Below are 22,409 nucleotides of genomic sequence, written 5' to 3' on the forward strand. Positions count from 1 at the left end.
GTAAAATATTATTTTTTCAATACTATTTAATGGAGTCCAAAACTATGGTTACAATTTAACCACTTTACTGACAATTTTTCCCTTCAAATACGTTTATATACTGTAGTTGTTTTAAAAAAAAATGTTGTTAAGTTAATATACTGTAGTTTTAAATCAATTTTTTTTAAATATATAAAAATTATATTATGCACACAGTGGGGCGGCGTAGTCGCATGTAATCTGACCATGCCAGATTACATGCGACTGGTTAAAGAACTGATACTGTAAATAATAGAGATCAATAGTAGTCAAAAAGTTATGCCTGATTTTAGCACCAGGGCCCCTCCAAACTACTCAAACGTGTTATTACTAGATAGGTAGAAAAATGGCTAAAAGTGACTTATTCTCACCATTGTGGTCACATTAGACGTAATAATGGACAAATACTGATAATTAATATTGCTGAAAGTGTAGTGCCCTACTGCGCACACTCCACATAACACCTCCAGAGAGGCTTCATTCCCTGTACCAAGATGGCCACTGAGACTACTACTATGTCTGCACAGCGCCATCTTGTTCACTGTGTTAGAGCACCACAGTGGGGATGCAGATCTTTCAGTTAGCTCCAGTGAGACCTGTGATTTACCCCCAACAAAAGCTCTACATTGTCCTGCACCACTACCCCCAACTTCACACACTCTGTGACACCCTGCTCAGCTCAAGCTCTGCTCTAGCCAACCATTGTGTATCTGAGTTAGTATGGCTGTACCCATTACTTCTTAAATAAACCTCCTGCACTGGATAAGAAACTGGTCTGTGTATAGTTTTTAGGCATCCGCTAGTGTGTACATTTGCTTAAGCTTGTACATATGCCACATTAAAAAATATATATTTAGACTTAGACGCTACTGACTTGTCCCTTCCGCAATTAAGTTTTCAATAATTTTGGGTAAATTTGGATGTACAATAATTGTAGCCAGAGTTCAGATCCAGGCAGCTCCTTACCTATTGGAGAGAGTCCCAGTTGCAAAGACGGATCTGTTCATATCCCTCTGCCAGAGGTTCATGCATGTGTAAACCCACGGTCACACATGCGCAATAGCACTGCTAAGGTCAGACTCAGCACTGCTACGTTTCACTGCAACTAAAGTAGCGGTGAAAAGATTCACAGCAACAGCAGATTTTCGGATCAGCTGTCTCCGCGCCGGAGTAATGATAAATTGAAATTTAATTATCGGGGGTCTTTTGACCCCCAATAATTAGCATATATGAAATGTGAATATGAGTGGATCGTAGCTAAAGTCTGAGAACTGTGACACTGGTCCTCATACATCCTTGAATGTAACAGAGATCGGTCCCCTGCCTATCTTTTAAAAAGGATTCCATTTCACCTTACAGGAGCCCTTTATATAAAAGTTGTATCTGAAGGCACATCTTTATCAGTGTTTTTAAATAGTCCAAGGTATAATAATATACATGTGATAAAGATAGTGCTGCTGTGTCCTCATTCATGTGATTTATTTAATGCACATTTGAGTCTGGAACAAGAGGTACAGTATTTAAAAACAAAAACTGAACTTCATGAAGACGCTGATGATAACAAGATAGTATGTCAGGCATTCAGAGATGTTTTTCATTGTACATTTGCAGCCAGATCTAGAATCCTGCAATACTGTAATATGCACAGAGCGCTTTCCAGAAGCCAGTACAAAAAACGTATGTAGGAGTGAGGCACAAAGAAATGGGCCATGCAAGCACTTATATTCTAGTTTGTAAATAAGATCCAATGTGTCAAGAACTCATCCAAGAGACGCGGCTGTGCCAGGAATCAGCTTCTCACTAAGGGGGTAATTCCAAGTTGATCGCAGCAGGACATTTTTTAGCAGTTGGGCAAAACCATGTGCACTGCAGGGGAGGCAGATATAACATGTGCAGAGAGAGTTAGATTTGGGTGGGTTATTTTGTTTCTGTGCAGGGTAAATACTGGCTGCTTTATTTTTACACTGCAAATTAGATTGCAGATTGAACACACCAAACCCAAATCTAACTCTCTCTGCACGTTATATCTGTCTCCCCTGCAGTGCACATGGTTTTGCCCAACTGCTAAAAAAATTCCTGCTGCGATCAACTTGGAATTACCCCCTAAGTTGTCTGGATGCTGGACAGCTCCCTTTATAGTCATATGTCAGGCTTCACCAATGCCTGGTTCATTGCTAAATTCCATGTCCTACGTTTCTCAAAGTCCTGTTACTTTCTTATCAGCACTGCACTCCATATTTGTCTGGTTATTGGGTTTCTACCTCGCTGCTACTGTCAGTGACAGTAATCTCAGTCAGTCTCTCTCTCTCTCTCTCTCTGCAATGTTTGCTTGCTGTGCTGTGTACAGGACTTGGACTGCTTGTTACCGAATACGCTTCCGCCTTACTCCCATTATACCGACCTGTATCCTGGATCCAACCTGTTTACTGACTTCCGCTCTCACTTCCTAAATATTACCATCTGTCTATTTCTGCCCATGCACTTAGCTCCCGATCTCAGTAACACTGAGGCCAGCCACGCCCTTGTAAAGGGTAACCTGACGAAGCAATGTGACGAGAATTCATTTATACATTTTTATTAACTTGTCTCAAGTGCATGAATTAGTGGTGTGTTGTTAGAAGATAAAATGACAGAATGTCAAATCTATACAAATCTCACTTTTAAATTTCACCAGTCGTTTGTACTGGATGCGATCAATTTACCTACAATCAAAATCCCGGCAACAAGTGACCGACGGTCAAAATCCGACAATGTCAAAATACAGACATTTAAAATGTCGACGGGTCAAGAAGTCAACATGATTTTTTTTATGATTTTTTCATTAAAACCGACTTGTTCATACTTTACCATCCCAGTTGACCTTGGGAGGGACATAGTAGTGTGCGAAGGGATGCGGTACACTTATATGGTAACATATACAACCAAAAACTATGGACAACATGTGTCAAGTTTTTGACCTGTCGACATTTTAAATGTCGATATTTTGACATTGTCTGTATTTTAAATGTCGCTATTTTGACGTTGTCAAAATTTTGACCATCGGTCAACTATTGTCGGGATTTTGACTGTCGGCATTTTTATTGTAGGTATTTCATACTAAACCCGTTTGCACAGCATATTGGCAAAATCTTTCAAGTATGGCATCAGGGTACAAACCTAAACTCATTGCAGTTACTTTCCCTGCAGCTGCTGGTGAGATTATTTTCCAGTGGTTTCTTCAGAAATATAGCTATGGAGTATGTACTATTCTGCACAAGCATCCGCACCAGTAACGTCTCCAGAGGTGAGGCTGCAGCGCAGTACAAAATTCAAATAGAGTAGCCGCACCAACTGCCAGCCCAAGCTCTGCCTAACATCGCTGACCGGGACTCACTGGCAGTTGGTGTGGCTCCTCTGTCTGAATGTTGTACTGCGCTGCAACCCCACCACTGGAGATGCCACTGATTAGCCCCATATATTTATCGGGGAGGGGGGGTTAAAAAAATGTGCCCTTGTCTTATGATTGGACGAGAAGTGGCTACTTGGGTTACCAACTCAGCAGCATCTATATATGCACCAGTATAATAAGATACTATAGGCCTAATTCAGACCTGATTGCTCGCTAGGGTTTTTTTGCACTGCTGCGAACAGATAGTCGCCGCCCATAGGGGATTGTATTTTCGCTTTGCAAGTGTGCGAACACATGTGCAGCCGAGCGGTACAAAAATACTTTGTGCAATTTCTGAGTTGCCCAGGACTTACTCAACCGCTGCGATCACTTCAGCCTGTCCAGGACCGGAATTGACGTCAGGAGCCCTGCAAACACTTGAACACGCCTGCGTTTTTCCAATCACTCCCAGAAAATGGTCAGTTGCCACCCACAAACGCCTTCTTCCTGTCAATCACCTTGCGATCAGCTGTGCGATTAGATTCTTCGTAAAACCTATCGCACAGCAATGATCCGCTTTGTACCTGTGCAACGCACCTGTGCATTGCGGTGCATACGCGTGCACAGTTCTGACCTGATCACAGCGCTGCAAAAAACGCTAGCGAGCGATCAGGTCTGAATTATGCCCTATATCTGATGGGGGTGTTCAATAGATATTGTGGATCACAGTTACTCCCCAAATCACAGACGCATTTTACGTTCATTAAAAAAGGCTTAAATTGTGTGTATATGCATTGGTCCAAGTCAAACATAACAAACATTTACACTGCACTTGTGACCAAGGGGGTAATTCTGAGTTGATCGCAGCAGGAATTTTTTTAGCAGTTGGGCAAAACCATGTGCACTGCAGGGGGGGCAGATATAACATGTGCAGAAAGAGTTAGATTTGGGTGGGTTATATTGTTTCTGTGCAGGGTAAATACTGGCTGTTTATTTTTACACTGCAAATTAGATTGCAGATTGAACACACCACACCCAAATCTACTCTCTCTGCACATGTTAAATTAACATGTGCATAGAGAGTTAGATTTGGGTGTGGTCCGTTTCAATATGCAATCTTTGGGGGGGGCGAGCCGCGGCGGCTGTGTGACATCACATGCAGCCGCTGCGACCCGGAGCAGCGAAGAGGTTCTCCCAGGCCAGCCACAGGAGCTGCGCTGGCCGGGAGTAACTCCTGAGATGCAGAAGCGATGCTTTTGCATTTCTGCGGGGGAGGGCCCAGCACAGGGTGGATTAGCCCTGTGCTGGGCGCCCCCCCCCCCCCCCCCCCCCCCGCATGGGTGAGTGCCTGATCGTAGCTGTGCTAAATTTAGCACAGCTACGATCAACTCGGAATGACCCCCGTGGTGCGATTTTCCGTGTGATATGGACTATATAGTGCTGTGTGCTTATGCACTTGCGTTGCTGATGCCCGGTCCCGCAGGATCAGCATCGCAAGAAAATGTAGTGTGTAGGCGGGGCCGATACTGACTACACGCCTCCTGGCACAATGTAGTCAGTACCAGACGTTAGCCTGCATCGGTGCGTGTGTACACACCTTTAGTTCATATATTAAAACATATGTGCAAATGGATGACAATATACACACATATATAAACACTTGACTAATAAAATGAATACTGTATATACAAAAATGTTCAGTGATTTATGAAATCAATAAAACATGAATAATTAAAATCTAATACAGTAAATAATAAATACATCATGGTTAGAAAATAGAAATCAACAACACCGCTAAAAAGAGCTAAAGAATTAAACTCACCTCCCTTTCTTATTTGCATGTTAAAAATGTAAGTAAGTATATTGCCGTATACATTTCAGACTTGAACTTCTATTTATAAAAAATATCATTGATGAATATTTATATACACTATGGGACTTATTCAGAGCTGGAAGCAGCCGCATGCAGGGCCGCGTCCTAAGGGTCTGCACACTTGCAATCGCATAGTGATTGACAGGTGATGGGCATCCGGGGGCAGAGGAGGGCATGTTGGGGTGGAGGAGGGCAGAAAACGCAGGCATGTCATGGCCATTTTCGAGGCTAACCGATGACGTTGTCTGCATTTCCTGTTATAGGAAACATGGTGCCGGTGCCCCTGCCTATACGTCATCCTCTATTTGATGCCCCTGCCTTTTTATAATCCTCTATTTGATGTGATCGCAATTGAATTGAGATCGCATTGTGGGGCAGCGCCACACATGCTGGGCGGCCTTGCCCCAGAATGTGAGTAGTATGGTCGCAGATTTTGCTGCAATCTGCGACCAACTCTGAATAACCCCCTATATTGACAAACATATTTGGCCGCATCTGTTTATTATTGAATTCAGGTGTTTCGATCAGACCCGTTGCCACAGGTGTATAAAATCATGCACATAGCCATGCAGTCTCCAATTGCAAACATTTGTGATACAAGATGGGTCATTCTGAAGAGCTCAGTGACTTCAAGCGTGGTACTGTGGTAGGATGCCACCTTTGCAATAAGACGGTTCGTGAAATTTCATCCCTGCTGGATGTTCCACGGTCAGTGATATCATTATAAAGTGGAAGCGTTTAGGAACAACAGCAACTCAGCCATGAAGCAGAAGACCACGTAAAATCACAGAGTGGGGTTAACGATTACTAAGGTGCATGATGTGTAAAAATCACCAATGCTCTGCTGATTCCATAGCTGAAGAGTTCAAATTTCTACTGGCATTAATGTAAGCACAAAAACTGTGTGGCGGGAGCTTAATGGAGTCCAATGTCAAGCGTCAGATGGAGTGGTGTAAAGCACACCGACACTGGACTGTGGAGCAGTGGAAATGTGTTCTGTGGAGCGACACTTCTCTGTTTGGTAGTCAGATGGGCGAGTCTGGGTTTAGCAGATGCCAGGAGAATGCTAACTGCCTGACTGCAACTGTCAAGTTTGGTGGAGGAGGGATAATGGTATGGGGCTGTTTTTCTCAGGGTATGGGCTAGGCTCCTTATCTCCAGTGAAGGGCAATCTTAATGCTTCTGCATACCAAGACATTTTGGGCAATGCTAGGCTTCCAACTTTGTGGCAACAGTTTGGGGAAGGCCCTTTTGTATACCAACTTGACTGTGCACCTGTGTACAAAAATATGATTTGATGAGTTTGGTGTGGAAGAACTTGACTGGCCCACACAGAGCCCTGACCTCAACCCCATCGAGCACCTTTGGGATGACCTGGAATGGAAATGCTAGCCAAGCCTACTCGTCCAACGTCGGTGCCTGTCCTCATAAATGCTCTACAGAATGAATGGGCACAAATTCCCACAGAATTCTCCAAAATCTTGTGGAAAGCCTTCCAAGAAGAGTGGAAGCTGTTATAGCTGCAAATGGAGGACCAGCTCCATATTAAAGTATATGTATTTGAAAACTCATGTCATTACAGTCCCTGTTGGTGTAATGGTCCCAATACTTTTGTCCATATGGTCACATATGTGTATGAGGCAATACTGTGGGCATTATTTGCAAGGGGCACTACTACTGTGGGTATTATGTGTATAAGCAGCAGCATAACTACTGTGGGCATTATGTGTAAGGAACACTACTGTGGGCATTGTGTATAAGGAGCCACTACTGTGTGGCATAACATGTATAAGGAGAACCAGTGTGTAGCATAACATGAAAAAGGGGCACTACTGAGTGATGTAACATGAATAGGGTCATTGCTTTGTGGTGTAATGTGAATCAGGGGCACTACATGCAGTGTAATGTGAAAAGGATTGTGCTACTGTGTGGTATAAAGGAAGGGGGGGTGGCGGAGGAAATTACTTCTACCACCTCTGCAGGACCACTTTAAGCCCTGGCTGTGAGGCAGTAATGCTAACCATTATACCGTCCATGCGGCCTGATCTTTCATCTGTTATGATACATACCACATTTTTGTATGGGATAAAGCTGTTATATGTGTTATATATTGTTCCTGAAACTAAGTGACATATTGGACGATATACTATCATTTTGGCGTGGATCAAAATTATATATCGTCCACATTGTGCGCCGACATACAATATATTGTGAGCAGTGTGTACAGTAGTGCAACATATCGCTACATTGCATCTGTCCATCACTGGGACACACCACTGTTTAGTGTGTACCCAGCTTAACTCTAGCTGGAGCATTGGGAGAGGTTCCATGCAGCCATTTTTTTCTAGGGCGTTTACAATTATATATTAATTCCGCTTAGCACTTTCAAATGCTGTAAGACAAGATAACCAATCGCAACCTACAATTAAGATATTATTATCTCTCCCACTTACACTGCTCAAGGCTTATTGTCCAGACTGGAAGAACAAGTAAAGGAGCCCCGGGAACCAGGGCCCAACTACAGTCATGAGAAGCCATGCAAAATTTGCATAGGTTCAAGTACTGCAGCTTTATGATCCCCACATCTCAGAAAGTCATGGTAAATAAAGGGGGGTATATCGTATGATTTATACATGTGTGTAGAGCATTGTGTGGAAAAGAGGTAACAAATGGACCCTGGGATCAGACGCTGGAAATGCTGTAATTGTACAATGTACTGTGGTACAAAGCCCAATGTGCGTTGGTTAAATTAAATCTATATCAATATTAACATCACACTCTGTGTTAAGTCAAGTGTTACAGCTATCTGATAAGGTTTTCTCTCCTCTACACATAGGCATGATATAAAGGAAAGCAAATGAGCAATAGTAATATATCTTTTCTCTAGAATATGCATATATACCATTACATAATCTGTACATTAATCAGTTTTCGCTCTGAAACTGGCAGTAATCTGCAGGTGTGTCATGTTTAGAAATATATAATTCTATACTACTGTATTATAATATTTCTTTCTTTCTTTCTTTCTTTCTTTCTTTCTTTCTTTCTTTCTTTCTTTCTTTATACACACAGAGAGAAAACCACAGCACTCGCCACCCCAGAAGCGGGGTACAGCTATGCACTTACCACTCACAGGGTGGGGTGCATGTAACACAGCACTCTCCACCACAAAAGCGGGGTACACAGCTGTACTTACCACTCACAGGGCGGGGTGCATATATATATATATGGGATGTAGTTACATTGCCGGCAGTTGGTATCTCGGTGGTCAGGATACCGATGCCGGAATCCCGACCACTGACAATGCCGCCAGCTGGAATCCCGAGTAACAGGTGCTATTCCCACTCGTGGGTGTCCACGACACCCATAGAGTGTGAATAGAACCTGTGGCGAGCCACCGAGCCTGCAAGGTGCTTAGTTGTGCTTGCGCCCCTGTCGGCATTCTAGCGGCTGGGATCCCGGCATCGGTATGCTGACTGCCGGGATTCTGGCCGCCGCCATCCCATACCCAATGCATATATATATATATATATATATATATATATATATATATAGTACTTATTTCAAGCTTCTAGACTGTATTTGAAGAATACAGAATTCTACAGACTTCTTCTTGTTCCGACGATATTCATTTATTACATTTTTACATTATTACAGTCTTATTCCTTTCATTTTAATTGACTTCACCTACAGTGATGAAATAAGAAAGGTAGATAACACAGACACTGTGCATTCTAGGGCTGATGTATCTCTTCCTCGCGGCTTCTGTTTTATTCTGTATCCATCTCCAAAAAAACCATCATCATATTAACATAGATGACAATCTGGCAAGGAGGCTCTGATCAAAGATAAATTTCACACTCACTCTTCGCATTTTCTAATTACACCATCTGTGTCAGGCTCCTTTGTGGCAGCTTTCTCCAATCTGTCAAATGCTGCATGCCTATGGGAATGCAGAGGAGTCGGGAAAATTGCCTCGGTCTTCGCCACAAGCCGATCCATCACCCCAATCGAAAGTGAGTGGATGTATTGATCTAATTGGACCCAGAATTAAGAGCCTGTACGGTATATAATGAATAGTTTGGAGTGATAAGAAAGAATGGAATTTTAGATCAAGTGATAGTATAAACACAATCTCTGTGCCTTCTCTGAACAGCACGCTGAGAGACAGCCCCGCGCTCAGGGTTGCTCTGCGGAATGGAATGGCGAAACACAAACTTTAAATAGAATAATGTATGAAGGAGATTTTATTTTCACTTGCCTCTGATTCTTTCCTCCATAACATTAACTATGAATGATTGTGGACAGACTGTGTGGAGCAGAAATCATGCATGCTACTGAAACATATAAAATGTAAATTAGACAGCAGCTCAAGAATCCATGAAAATAATCCATGTTAAGGTGTACATCTGCCTCAGCAATAAGCAGCCCGTTGAGTAATGGTGTGTACACACAGTGAGATTTTTTCTTACGATATTGGCCCTCATTCCGAGTTGATCGCTCGCTGCCATTTTTCGCAGCACAGCGATCAAGTGAAAAAGCGGCAATTCTGCGAATGCGCATTGTACGCAGTGCGCATGCGCTAAGTACTTTCACACAAAACTTTGTAGCTTTACCCAAGCTCGAGCGACGTTTTTCAGTCGCTCGAGTGATCGTAATATGATTGACAGGAAGTGGGTGTTTCTGGGCGGCAACTCGGCGTTTTCAGGGAGTGTGCTGAAAAACGCAGGCGTGCCAGGGAAAACCGCAGGAGTGGCTGGCCGTTTGTGACGTCAAACCAGGAACTAAACAGACTGCATCCATCGCAAGATAGGAGTAGGTCTGGAGCTACTCAGAAACGGCATGAAATTTTTCACGCGCAGTTCTGCTAATCTTTCGTTCGCACTTCTGCTAAGCTAAGATACACTCCCAGAGGGCGGCGGCCTAGCGTGTGCACTGCTACTAAAAGCAGCTAGCGAGCGAACAACTCAGAATGAGGGCCATAGTCAAAATCGTAAGAAACGTTAGTGCAGATTAGTGACTTTCACCTTGCGATCCCGATTCGATGTCGATGCCCGGTCCTGCGCAGTCGGCATCGCAAGAATAGATAGACTGTGCAGGCAAGTCAATTTTGACAATCTCTATAGAAGAGAGAGTCAAAATTGACACTTAGCCAAAATCACACACAGTCAGAATCGCAAGCACATATTGAGTGTGCTTGCGATACTTACTATGTGCCAGCCTGGCCCCTGTCGCATAGTGAGAATCGGGCATAGCCCGAATCTCACCATGTGTATGGGCCTTAAGGCTGCTGGACTATTTCAGAAACATTTGCGCTGTATGAAGCTAAATCACTGTGAGGAGTTCAAATTGTATAGCACGTGAAGTCATCTGAGGCGTAGACCCCACTGTATATCATTTCATTTATCATCCTCAGGCCCAGTCATTGACACAGTGCAAAGACTAAATGTTTGTGATTCTGCGGTCTGAGGTTTATGGCAGCGTCTACCTGCTTTGCGGCCCGTGCTGCTGTCCACTTAGTGTCACTCCAGGAGGCTTCATCACTAGAATGTGGTCCATCCTCCTATGCCACCCGGATGCCTGTCCTTTTCGCATGCCTTCGGAATGAGACAAACATCATGATGGCACTGGGTCTCATTCCCGGCAAGTTATGGGTGGCAGAGACTGCAGTCCTGGCCAACAAATTGAAGGCAGCTTGTGATGAGCACTTGGTGACTCCTATCAGAGGAGGAGTCACTTTTGATTGGCATTGGTGCATGTTCAGGGCTGTGGGTGGAGGTGGGACACATCCCCCCCCCCCCAAACACAAGTTCCACTGTGTTCTGGCCCACTGTGTGTGTTGTGTGTGTGTGTGACAGTAAGTGTAAGTGGCAGTAGGGGATCCAAGGAACGGCGGGATTAGGGCAGTCACAGCACATAACACACAGAGGGGAAAATTTAAGGGTCAGTCCGCCCCTAGGGACAACATTATTGATTGCCCCTCATTATGGCACTGCCACCTACTTGTTGGGGCCTCCCAGCTGCCAAAGCAGCACCAACCTCACCACCCGCCACCATCACAAAATACTGTCCATTGCCCCCTTCTCCCTCACCAGTTACAAAAAAATAAAAATAAGTTGTAACGACAAAAAGAGAAAAAAAAAATCACCTGTCCTCATGTGGCCATCGGCCTACCAGTGCTCTTGTGCAAGTGAGCATGCTGTGCCGCCTCGCTAGCAAGTGTCACCCCTAAGCACGTGCCTCACATGCCTAGTGGGAAATTCACCACTGAACGCACACCTTCTCCATAGGCACTGTTGGCGATGACCTCCCTCTCCTCCTTGAGACTGAACTCTTATCCAGCCCTGCCTCACTCAATCCATGCCAGATTGTCAGTGACTGAGGAGGGTGAGCCTTCATAGAGCTTGGCCATGGGGAGGAGAAGAGGTACTGTGGAGGTCATGGCCTCCTGAAGTGCCTATGAAGAAGGTGTGTGTGTTACATGGCGGTGGTGGGGGTGGCAATTGTCTTGGCCGCGCACCCCCAACCTGGATTTGAAACTGTTGAGTGAGTATTTAAATCTGTGTGTGAAAGAAAGTATATATGTGTAGAGACAGTGTGTGAGTGAGTATGTAAGTGTGCTTGAGAAAATGTACGTGAGTGATTGTGTGTGTGTGTGTGTGTGTGTGTGTGTGTGTGTGTGTGTGTGTGTGTGTGTGTGTGTGTGAATGCTTGTGTATGTTGAAGTAAGATATATAAAGGGTTATTTTCTTTTGCTTTTATTTGTATTCAGGAGAGGAGGGGACCCGCGTGCAGCCTCCGTCGTGGGCCCCCTCCTCTTCAGTAGCAGTAGACTCTGGCATAATGCCAGAGTCTACTGCGCATGCGCAGGTCTCCAGGAACATGGCGCCCGCGCCTTGTTACCGGGGACACCTCCAGTAGCCATGCGCCCATTTTAAGTGATTTGTGACTGCACGGCAGGGCTGCCGTCGCAGGACTCCGGAGGGGTAAGTATAATATATGGGTGCAGTGTGTGTGGTGTGGACCCCCTGGTGCCACACACAGCACTACACACACTGCACCCATTAAAGAAACGCCTATGTTTGTGTTAGCTTCTGTTAAGTTTCCATTTTCATGTCTGTTAGAAGTGTTGGTTATACACAGGGTCGGACTGGCCCACAGGGGTACCAGGGAAACCACCGGTAGGCCCCACTGCCTGAGGGCCCACTCCTTCCTCTAGGGATCAGGTTCCAGACTGTGCACTTGTATTATAAATGGTAGATGTGTTGCATTACACTGCACTAAACTATTGTGTAGAAGATATGATAACTTTAAATGGTTCCACCTGGTAAAACCCCTGATCGCTTCCTTAATAAACCAGACATACTGAGATATATAAATCCTGGATTTTCTTTGGAAGATATATGCGCATATACTTTAGAGATTTTGGATCCAAGATATCGCAAACTGTGCTCCAACAAGGTTGCACATTTGGACACATAAGTAAAGCTTGTGAATTATCATGATTAATGGTGAACCCAGAAGCTGCGCCATATTACCCAAATTTCGCCAGAGTTGCAGACAGAGTAGATTCTGAGTTTGATATATATATATATATATATATATATATATATATATATATATATAATAGCAAATCATCCGCAAAAGTCATAAATTTAACCTCCTAAAAATCCCAATTGAATATCTGATGCTCTAGCTTGCTGTTACAAAGGAGCAAACTGGAAACTGATTCCACTTCACTCAACTTGACTTCTATGACCAATACCTTTCCAAGATATGAGAGTGATTGAATGAATGGCATACCCAGTGACTGTTGTTAATAATATACTCTATGGGGCTAATTCAGACATGTTCGCTCATTAGGTTTTTTTTGCAGTCCTGCGTTCGCATAGTTGCCGCCCATAGGGGAGTGTATTTTCGCTTTGCAAGTGTGCAAACGCATGTGAAGCAGAGCTGTACAAATATATTATGTGCAGTCTCTGAGTAGCCCAGGACTTACTCAGCCGCTGCAAACACTTCAGCCTGTCCGGGACCGGAATTGACGTTAGGAACTCTCCCTGCAACCGCTTGAACATGCCTGCGTTTTTCCAAACACTCAGAGAAAAAGGGTCAGTTACTACCCACAAATGCTTTCTTCCTGTCACTCTCCTTGCGAACGCCTGTGCGAATGGATCCTTCGCACAAACCCATCGCTGAGCGGCAATCCGCTTTGTAACCCTGCAATGCGCCTGCACATTGCGGTGCATACGCATGCACAGTTTAGTCCCGATCGCCCGCTGTGCGAAAACCCAGCCTAGCGATCAGGTATGAATTAGGCCCTATGTCTTCACCATAATACTGTGTACACAATCTCTGTAGGAGTTTATTTGGGGATAATGACAGCATAAAGAGTGTGAGCATGTGAAGGGTATGTCCATGGACCAGCCATGAGAATGTAGGCGGCATGTTCCTGAGCTTTGATGTCATACTCAATACTATACAATATTATATGGGTAATGGGGTCTACCAGTGAGGGTAGGTAGACTTGATATATGCACCTGCTAACCCAACACGCTATCGGTTTTATGCTGAGCTCAGTTGGCAGCAAAGTTATTCCCCTGTGCATCGAAACTAATTGATGAGCGCTACACCATGTCATCTCTCTCATGAGACTATCGGCAAAGGAACCATCATTTTACAGAATGAATGTTGTCCTACTGTAAGCCAGTGAGAATTATTTCATGGCCTGTAAAGAGAGTACACAGCCCGCCTATGCTGTATCATGCTTGGCTGTCCTCTTTCCCCTATGTAGGTTGTATAAGCAATGTTTATAGACTATCAGCCTTCTGATTGATAAAGACAGGTTCTGGTGTTAAATTCAGACTCTGCCTATTCCCTTTCAGCTTTCTCTGTATTTTATCTTACAGTCACCCAGTTTAAAGTCACCCAAGGATAACCAGGTTATATATCCACATCATAGCTATAAATTCTACTTTATAAAGGGAATGTGACAGAGCATACATGTGTGATGCAAAGCAAAACAATAATTGACTAAGTACATATATAGTTTTGCTTTATTACATTGTGTCTAGGAGGTTCATGCACCAATGGGGCAAATTCAGACCTGATCGCTGCTGTGCGTTTTCATGCAACGGGCGATCAGGTCTGAACTGTCGCCACCTAGAGGGGGAGGGTATGGAGTGTGTGCAGGTGTGTGATTGCATTTGTAGCAGAACTGCACAACCATAAGTTTGTGCAGTTTCTGCTCAGCCCAGGACTTACTCTGCTGTTGCGATGTTCGCGGCCGGAGCTGACGTCAGAAACCCTCCCTCCAAACGCCTGGTGCCTCCTGCGTTTTTCCGGACACTCCTTTAAAAGGGTCAGTTGCCACCCACAAACGCCCTCTTCCTGTCAATCTCCTTGCGATCGCCGGTGCGTCCGGAATTTTCGCACCATCCCATCGCTGACTGGCGATCCCCGTTGCTGTGGTCTGTGGTGCCTGCGCATTGCGGTGCATACGCATGCGCAGTTCAGATCTGATAGCAGGCTGTGAGAAAACGCAGTCTAGCGATCCGGTCTGAATCGGCCCCATAGTTACAACACACCACATTTTCACATAACATATAATTCAGTTTTTAAAGACACAACACTTTTTACTTTTCACACATCATTGTCATCATTTCGGTCAGGTTTTAAATTTTAATCTCATCTATGACAAAGGAAAATATAACTATGTACTATCGACAGAGAAAAAGTATAGAATGTATTAATGAATGTGAGAAAATAAAGCATGAACTTCCTGAGAGAAATTATAACATGTATACAGCACTACTGACTGAGAGAACGTATGTCATGTACAATTGACAAAGAGAATTGATAGTTTACCAAACGCCTCACAGTCCAGTTTTAAGTTATATCCATGCCTGAGTCCAGATGGTTAAATCAAATTAACTGAGGTACTAATTAAGTTATCTGTAATCAAGCATGGATATGCTTAAAACCTGGACTGTAATGGCTGAGTTTGGGAAACTCCGGCACAGAGGCGGAACTACCGCCAGTGCAACCAGTGCGTTGCACTGGGGCCCGCCACTGTCCAGGGGCCCAAAGCATGTAATGAGTCAAACTGACTCATTACATGCCGCTGTGTGCTGCGGGCAAAGCCCGCAGCACACATAGGAGAGGAGAGGAGCGCAGCTGCCACGGGTCGGGGGGAAGGAGGAGGAGGGAGGTGGAGGAGGGAGCCGCAGCAGTGCTGTGTTATTGGTTGAGGCGCTGCTGCTGTCCCTCTGCTTCACCATAGGCTGTCTTCCGACGCTGTGAAGCGCATCCCAGCATTCACAGCGGCGGAGAACAGCCTATGGTGGAGAGGGACAGCAGCAGCAGCGACTCCACCAATAACACAGCGCTGCTGCGGCTCCCTCCTCCACCTCCCTCCTCCTCCTTCTCTCCTGCCTGGGAATCGGGATCTCTGCCAGAAGCTGCACCGAGGAGCCTGAGCCAGCGGAAACTGTAAGTATAATTATTTCTTTCTCTTTCTCTCTTTCTTTCTTTCTTTCTCTCTTTCTTTCTGCCTTAATGTGTAAAAAGGGGACGCTGTCTTCCGTAATGTGTATAAAGGATGAATCTGCCTGCTGTAATGTGTAAAAAGGATGAATCTGGCTGCTGTAATGTGTAAAAAGGGGACCATTATTTTGAGATACAAATAAATATACTGCAACTGGAGTGGATGTATTTGGCATAGTCATCCGTCTTGCTTATGCCTGCAAGATAAACAAGATTGATAATGGGTTGAGAGTGTAGAGTGGTTGATGTTGTTGTCCTTAATGGATTTATAGGTGTTGCCTTTTAATTAGGAAATAATTGGCAAAAAAGAATAATTATACTTTCCATATTTAAACAGCATGGTGAGAAATGTAATAAATGATGTAATAATTATACACAATGTAACTGGAAACAAGCTGTGAAACCACTTGACCACAAGCGCATTGGTCTGTGAATCTTAATTATGTACATTTGATAAGTCTGAGGGGACAGTTTTGTTTGCTTACATGAAACCACCTGTAAGCAAGAGAGGATGGGAAAAGGCGGGTGATGGGGAAGGGAAGAGGATATGGAAGACAGGATAGAGAAGGGAGGAGGATATGGAAGAGAAGATGAGAGGGAGGACCATATGGAACAGAGGATGGGAGGAGGAAGTAAAAGAGAGGATGGGGAAGTGAGAACAATGTGGAAAAGAGGATGGTGAAGTGAAGGGGATCAGAAAGAGAGGTTGGGAAGGTGAGTTGGATGGGGAAGAGTGAAATATGGGGAAGTGAGGAGTATTGGGCAGAGAGGAAGTGAAAGTGAGGTGAATAGATGAGGAGGATGTGGAAGAAAAGAAGGGAAAGTAAGGTGGACAGGTTGGGAAGATGGGGAAGGGAGGAAAGGAAAGTTAGAAGGGTAGAGAAGAGAGAACTGGAAGGTAAGTTAGATTGGGAAGAGAGAAGATGGGGAATTGAGAAGTATGGGAAAAGAGGAACTGGGGAGTATTTCAAGAGCGGAGAGGAAAGTGTGGAGGATGGGAAAAGAGGATGGAGAAAAGAAGAGGATGAAGAAGAGAGAAAGGGACAGCGAGGTGGATAGGTGAGGAGGATGGGGTAGAGAGTAAGGGAAAACAAGGAGGACAGGTGAGAAGGATGGGGAAGAGAGGAAGGGAAAGTGAGAAGGATAGGGCAGAGAGCTAATTACTTTATTTTATCTTTTTAATTGTCATTTTATGAGAATTGAGTTTTATAGGTTTTATAGAATAAATTGTTAAATCATTATTTTAAATAATACGCAGGTGTCTCTTTTACTGTACTCAGTTCTAAGATCTTTGCCATTACAACTTTATTGAATTTTCTCTTGGGTGTATTGGGACACCCTGTGTACTGACAACTCAGGCTTGCTTTATGTATTGCGCCCTTAGGGGTATTTCCACACACCGTACAGTATATCCATATTGTTTTTTCTATTTTAATACGATTACAGTTTAAGCAGAGTCCTGTGCAAAAATTACATTTATAAAAATAGCTGGAAAGTAAGAAGATGGTATTGGCCAGAGCAGCTAATTATTTTCTACACTGCTGTAAAAAAATAAGACTCCAGCAACAAAACATTTCTCCTTTGCACTATCTTTCATAAATGTTTCCTAATTTGGTAAATATTTCATAGATGATCCACAACAAGTCCTGGGGATGCAGTCAGAATGCCAGCTGTCGGGATACCAGCAGTCAAAATACCAACACTGGAATCCTGACACCCTTCAAAATCCTGATGCCGGAACTCTCAAAGGGCCGGGAGACCAATGCCGTAATCTCAACAGACGGTTTTCCAAAAGTAAATATCGCTGGTGGGTTACGTTCAGTAATGGGGCGGGGTGGGTAGGTTTGGGCGTCAGACAGGAGGATAGGGTTAGGCTATGGGTGGGTGTAGGTTAGGCTAAGGCTGCAGGGAGGGAGGGTTCATGTTAGGCACCCCTGGGGGCGGTTAGGGTCAGGCTGCGGGGGAGGTAGGGTTAGGTTTAGTCAGCAGAAAGTGGACTGACGTTTAGGAACCTCCAGGGGGGTGGTAAGGGTCAGGCACTAAGGGGGGAGGTTAGGGTTAGACTGTGGGAAACAAGTGTTAGGGGGTAGGGGCGGGATATAACACCCCACACTCACCCATAACTGTCTTTTTTACTTCCACAGAAAAGATTTGCTCATCTCCATACTTTGCTTTAATTGAGAACTGTAAAATCAGAGAACACCTCCAGGTAGAGGTAAATAATTCCTTCCCCTCCCAGGTTAATTTCTCAGTCCCAAATGGGACTATGCGATGCTGTGTGGAGTGGGCATGAGCCAGAAGACCAATGAGAAGCTGCAATCAGAGACTCACCCCTTCTGCAGCTAGGCTAAAGTTGTGAATAAATGTGTGACCCTTTAGATGGTCATTGGACATTAATACTGTAACTCAATACACAGAAAGACAAGGGGGTTTAAGGGCATGTGTTCCATTATATTACAGACTTTCCATACTGCTGCACCCAGGTGTGGGATGATAGATAGATAGATAGATAGATAGATAGATAGATAGATAGATAGATAGATAGATAGATAGATAGATAGATAGATAGATAGATAGACAGTGTCTAGATAGATAGTCAATAGATAGACACCACATGTCAGACAGACATTAAGTTGACAGGGTCAAAATGTCGACATGGTCAAGAGATCGACATGAAAAAGGTAGGCAGTACAAAAGGTTGACAAGGTCAAAAGGTCGACAGGGTCAAAAGGTCGAAATGAAAATTGTTGACACAAAAAAGAAGACACCATTTTTTTTGCATTTTTGTGGTTTGTGTGGATAGTTTTGTCATCTGGGACCCCCAGTTGTAGAAAGGCATACCCTCGCGGGGCACACTTCAGGCTCAGTGGCTTGCTGCGCTCGCCACAAGGTTTATAACCAACTCTATGCCGACATGGATAGAGAAGTTATGAAATAGTCCAAAAACATGTAAAAAATTTAAAAAAAAAACTGTCTACCTTTTTTGTCGACCATTTTCATGTCGACTTTTTAACCCTGTCGACCTTTTAACCCTATCGACCTTTTGCACTGTCATGTCGACCTTCTGACACTATCGACCTAATGTCTGTCTAACATGCGGTGTCTATCTATTGACTGTCTAATTATGTAAAGATGTGCGGCGGGCACTTTTTTCTTGTTTTGTGTTTTGGTTTTGGTTCTGGTTCCATGCTCATATTTTGGATCTGGATTGGTTTTGCCAAAACCACCTTTCGTGATTTTGGTTTTGGATCTGGATGATTTTTGAAAAAAACATAAAAACAACTAAAATCACATAATTTGGGGGTAATTTTGATCCTACGGTATTATTAACCTCAATAACATTCATTTCCACTCATTTCCAGTCTGTTCTGAACACCTCACAATATTGTCTTTAGGCCAAAAGGTTGCACCGAAGTGGCTGTATGACTAAGCTAAGCGACACAAGTGTGCAGCACAAACACCTGGCCCATCTAGGAGTGGCACTGTAGCAAGGCCGGACTGGCAATCTGGCACTTCTGGCACATGCCAGAAGGGCCGATGGGCAGGTGGGCCGAGCCGGTCACTCAGGGAGCCGGGAAGGCCGCGCGCAGCGCAACCTATGACTCTCTGGTTCCATGGTCTCCATGGAAATGGGAGCGTGCTGGAGTCGACGCTCCTGGACTCGCGGCACGCCCCCACCCCCCCCAGCAACCATTGCCATGGTAATGGGGGGGTGCAATGACTCCAGGCCCCCATGACATCGCGGCAGGCCCCATACGTCATGCGGCGCGCCCCATGTGAAGTGTGTGCGCCCCCCTGTGATACGCGCACTCGCGAACATGAATGTCAGGGCCAAATTAAGGCCCCAGTCCGTCACTGCACTGCAGTGTCATATAGGATGGCAGATTTAAAAAATAGGCCCCAAACAGCACATCATGCAAAGAAGTAAAAGAGGTACAATGAAATAGCTGTATGACAAAGCTAAGCGACACAAGTGTGTGGCCCAAACACCTGGCCCATCTAGGAGTGGCACTGCAGTGTCAGACAGGATGGCAGATTAAAAAAATAGGCCCCAAACAGCACATCATGCAAAGAAGAAATGGAGGTGCAATGAGGTAGCTGTTTGACTAAGCTAAGCAACACAAGTGAATGGCACAAACACCTGGCCCATCTAGGAGTGGCACTGCAGTGGCAGACAGGATGGCACTTAAAAAAAATAGTCCCCAAACAGCATATCATGCAAATAAGTAAAAGAGGTGCAATGAGGTAGCTACATGACTAAGCTAAGTGACACAAGTGTGTGGCACAAACATCTGGCCCATCTAGGAGTGGCACCGCAGTGGAGACAGGATGGCACGGAAAAAAAAATAGTCCCCAAACAGCATATCATGCAAATAAGTAAAAGAGGTGCAATGAGGCAGCTATATGACTAAGCTAAGTGACACAAGTGTGTGGCACAAACACCTGGCCCATCTAGGAGTGGCACCGCAGTAGAGACAGGATGGCACTTAAAAAAAATAGTCCCCAAAAAGCACATCATGCCAAGAAGTAAAAGAGGTGCAATGAGGTAGCTGTATGACTAAGCTAAGCAACACAAGTGTGCGGCACAAACACCTGGCCCATATAGGAGTGGCACTGCAGTCCCACTGCACTAATGGCAGATACCGGACGCACGTCTAACACCAGCATAGTTGTTATGGCCTCAGTAATCCGCTTCGCAATAGAGTATATATATACGGCAGTTTCACTGGAATTACATGGCAGTGCCACTGGTCATATATATGGCAGTATCACTGGATTTATACGGCAGTACCACTGGACATATACAGCAGTATCACTGGAATTATATGGCAGTACCACTGGACATATACGGCAGTATCACTGGAATTATACGGCAGGACCACTGGACTTATACGGCAGTACCACTGTTCTGGATTTATATGGCAGTACCACTGGACTTATACACCAGTACCACTGGAATTATATGGCCGTATCACTGGAATTATATGGCAGTACCACTGGACTTATACAGCAGTACCACTGGAAATATATACGGCAGTTTCACTGGACATATACGGCAGTATCACTGGACATATACGGTAGTATCACTGGACTGGATTTATATGGCAGAACCACTGGATTTATACGGCAGTACCACTAGACATATACGGCAGTATCACTGGAATTATATGGCAGTACCACTTGACATATACGGCAGCATCACTGGACTGGATTTATACGGCAGTACCACTGGATTTATACGGCAGTACCACTGGACATATATGGCAGTATCACTGGAATTATATGGCAGTTCCACTGGACATATACGGCAGTATCACTGGATTTATACGGCAGTACCACTGGGCATATACAGCAGTATCACTGGAATTATATTACAGTACTACTGTACATACGGCAGTATCACAAGATTTATACGGAAGTACCGCTGGACATATACGGCAGTATCAGTGGACATATACAGCAGCACAGGGACACCACCACTGTACTGATGCAGGACAACACAGCACCACTGCAATGGACTGGACTTATACAGCAGCACTGGACATATGGCAGCAGAGGACACCACCACTGTGAGAGGACTGATGCAGCACAAGACACTACCACTTTACTGATGCAGGACAGTGAGGATGGAGAAACGTCCTCTTGCTACACTCTCCAATGCCGGAGTGAAAATGGCGGTGACACGCAGCTCCTTATATGGAATCCAAACCCCGTGAGAATCCGACAGTGGGATGATGACGTTTTACCTCGTTCTGGTTTCCGAGTCAGGTGGGAAAACCTGAGCCTGACTCGGATCCGGGCTCAGGTAGTGAAGTCCGGTAGGGTTCGGTTTCCTGAGAACCGAACCCACTCATCTCTACTAACTAGACACTGTCTATCTATCATCCAGATACCGCTGCACCCAGAGCCGGATTAAGAGGGGGGTCCCGGGGATAAGTACCCCGGGCCCCCTTTTTTCAAAGGGCCCCCCCGTCGCCGCCGCAGATCGGAACAGAGATCCGATCTGCGGTATTGCGATGCGCTCCCGGGAGCCGGCGCCACGCGCAGCGGCAGGGCAGCTCAGCGATTGCTGTCCCTGGCGGCTCTGGCTCCCGGCTCCCGGCGGCGGCTCCACTGACTTCACTGCCTGTGTGATGGAAGGACAGCTGAGCGACGGCTCAGCTGTCCAATAACATGAGGAGCAGCAGCCTGCGGCTCAGACATTGGCTGCCGCTGGGCGCGCAGGCTGCAGGGAAGCAGGAGAGAGGACAGCCGCGCGTGGACTCCGTGGAGGCACCCATTCTCAGCCAGCTCTCAGAACGTAAGGCTGCATTACAGTATGTTCTGGGTTTTAATATATATATATATATATATATATAAAATATATATATATTGTGTATATATATATATATATATATATATAAATATGTGTGTGTGTATATAATATATATATATATATATACACACACACACGTGTGTATGTGTGTGAATATATATATATATGTGTGTTGTGTATATATATATATATGTGTATATATAATATATATACATATGTATTATAGACATATTTATCATAGGCGTGCGCACCACAGGTAACCCCTAATGTGCAGCACCCCCCTCACACATGCC

Source organism: Pseudophryne corroboree, chromosome 5 (assembly GCF_028390025.1).
Source record: "Pseudophryne corroboree isolate aPseCor3 chromosome 5, aPseCor3.hap2, whole genome shotgun sequence".
NCBI classification, from domain to species: domain Eukaryota; kingdom Metazoa; phylum Chordata; class Amphibia; order Anura; family Myobatrachidae; genus Pseudophryne; species Pseudophryne corroboree.